Source organism: Anarrhichthys ocellatus, unplaced genomic scaffold, assembly GCF_004355925.1.
Source record: "Anarrhichthys ocellatus isolate YVR2014 unplaced genomic scaffold, GSC_Weel_1.0 scaffold14, whole genome shotgun sequence".
NCBI classification, from domain to species: Eukaryota; Metazoa; Chordata; class Actinopteri; order Perciformes; family Anarhichadidae; genus Anarrhichthys; species Anarrhichthys ocellatus.
Genome location: NW_022280044.1, coordinates 2323209 through 2325949, shown reverse-complemented (window position 1 = coordinate 2325949; position 2741 = coordinate 2323209).

Genomic DNA, 2741 nt, shown 5'->3' with positions numbered 1-2741 from the left:
CACACACACACACACACACACACACACACACACACACACACACACACTATTCATGCTATGTTCCTGGTTAACTAGCGCTCCTCCCACTCATTGCGCTTCAGCTCGCCACAATGCCAGCCATAAAATTCGGGGGCTGAGGGAGCAGAAGAAGAGTGGGGGTTAAGAAAAGCACAGAGAAATGGCTTGATGTTAAATTGACTGGAAAAAAGCTGCTTGCTTTTTCATGCTAATTGCTGTGCAACAAATTGTTAATTTATTCCACAAAGAAGTGCAAAACACCCCCAGATTTAACTGAAAATGTGTGCACTATAGGACAAGCTTAAAGCAAACTCTTTTATTTTCACTCTTACCATCTCTGCACACACAAATCATACTTAACGTGGTCATCAATTGGGATTGGGTGTTTAAAGGCGTGAATCAGATTAGAAAAAAGAATGCAGGTCCTTCAGGTTCTCCCTCGCTCTTACTCGCTTACACACTAACACGCTCCCTCGGACCAGGTTCAGGTGGTTTTGAGGTGATTTCATGGCTGCTGTTTTATTGATGGTTCCCGTCAAACATGAAACGTTTCTTTTCCCACCTAACCGCACACACATGCACTGCCTCTGGGCTGTCATTCAGGACATACACAGACAGCAAGTAACAAGGGGTTGGCGTCAGCTCTACTAGGCCCGCAAGTCATGTCAGGTCCTGCACTGAACTACACAACACACACACACACACACATACACACACACACATTTACACACTTATCTAGGATCTTTATAGTGTGCTGCACCCTTCACTTAGCACTGCTGTAAAGGTCTTCCTGAACTCGTACAAGAGAGCCATCTTCAAAGAGGTCCACGCACGCACACACAGACACACACACCGAAGAGCCACACAGACTTCTAAGCGGACTTAATCATTTCACATTTGGCTTCAAAGAGACTATTTAAACACATGCTTGCTCACTGTCTGAAAGCACAGCATGGGTCCCGTCCTCTTTAATAGTGTTTCAATTCAGCTTAACTGCGTCTTTGAGTTCAGCTGCATTTGGGGAGTGAAGTTATAACAGAATCAGCTGAGATAATGGAGAGAACATGTCCTTCTCAAAGCATTTCTCAATAACACCCGCCCCTCATTAACAAAGAGAGATGTTTTCAGTGTCTTGAACTGTACAATACACCTCTAGGAATCTTGTTATTCTTGCAGAATACAGTTATCTGATGGAAATTTGTTTTCACAACGTCCAATTTGAATAATTTGAAATTTTGAACATACATTTTACTGCCCTGTTTGCCAACAGCCGAACCAATCACAACACTTTTTCAACTTCATTCAAAAGTCAACTTAAAGTGTGATTTATGGGGCGTATGGTTCAACTCAAGAGTTCAATCTCAGTTCAAGGTTTTGCTCCTGTCTCTCCCATAATCATGTTACATCTTACAGCATCTCATCTCCTGTCCTGAGGAGCTCTTTGTCTTGACTTTTGAACCTCTGAGGTCAGATATCTCTGGAGGCTTACCGCAGGTTGACTTTTCCCCTCTCTTGGTGCGCATGTAATGTCTCCAACGTCATCTGTGCATGTGTGGTTTGATGAGAGGGAAGGTAACTGACCTGTTCTATGAACACTCAGATGTGCAAAATGCACAGGCACATGCACACAGCGGCACGGATGAATGCATGTAGTAAATACCTGCAGTTGTCGCCAGCATATACATTCTGCAGATTATAGTCGTTCCGACTCCGTCTTTGAAGGTGTCTTCTGAATCGCAGGACTTGTAATTAGGTTCAGCTCTCGGCCTCACTGTTGTTGTTCGAACAAAGCTGTAGACAGAGCAGTTAACAGTTTGTTAGGACTTGAAGTCCAGCGAGTCGTGTCTGCACGCATCAGTTCAACATGTCAGGGACCTGTTTGTCAAGACATTATCGGTTAGTAGTCAATATTTCACAGTTCCTCGTAACTAACTGTATACTTAAGAGATGTGAGTCTTACAGTGTGACATTGTTCCTTGAATTCAGAAAGAAATGTCAACTGATTTACAGTATGGATGGTAGCCAAAAAATGTCTTGATGGATTTATAGTCTGGTCCATAAAATATCAGAAAAATATGACTGCAACGTGCTGTGTAATTACTTCCAGTTTACAGCGTGACTGTGCACCACAGTGCACACCGATACAACAAGATAGAAGTTAGGGAATAAGAGGGTTAAATTCTAGGAACTTAAAAATAATTTTAACTTCAGATGTTTTTTTAACTACCTGATATTTATTCTGTTATTACGGGATACAGTATGCACATTACTGAGCTCTGATGGTTTAGCGTTTCAACCCAAAGACATTGAGTCTCGATGAATCAATTACTTGTTTCGGCTTTAACAGATTGCAGCTTTAAGGAACAATATACAGCACATATTCGCAGGTAAGAGTTGAGTTTAAATGGCAAAAAGTGAAACAATATTGAAGAGCCATGTTGTTATCTTGTAAACATATCAACTTGGCTCAAAGTAGGTTGTCTTATCAATCAATGTAATGTACAAATGTTATATTTTATCATTTAATTAAAATGCAGAAATGAAAAGCACAAGTCTGTTTTTATTTACAATCCAGCTCCATCTATCATATCTCCTGTAGTCCATTTACAAGCAGCGCATCTTTGCTTTTATGATTAAAAAAGAGCCATATCAAGACATTTTCATATATATTCATTCATATAAGGTTATTAAAAATGAATTTTAAATAGTTTCAGTCAACAAGT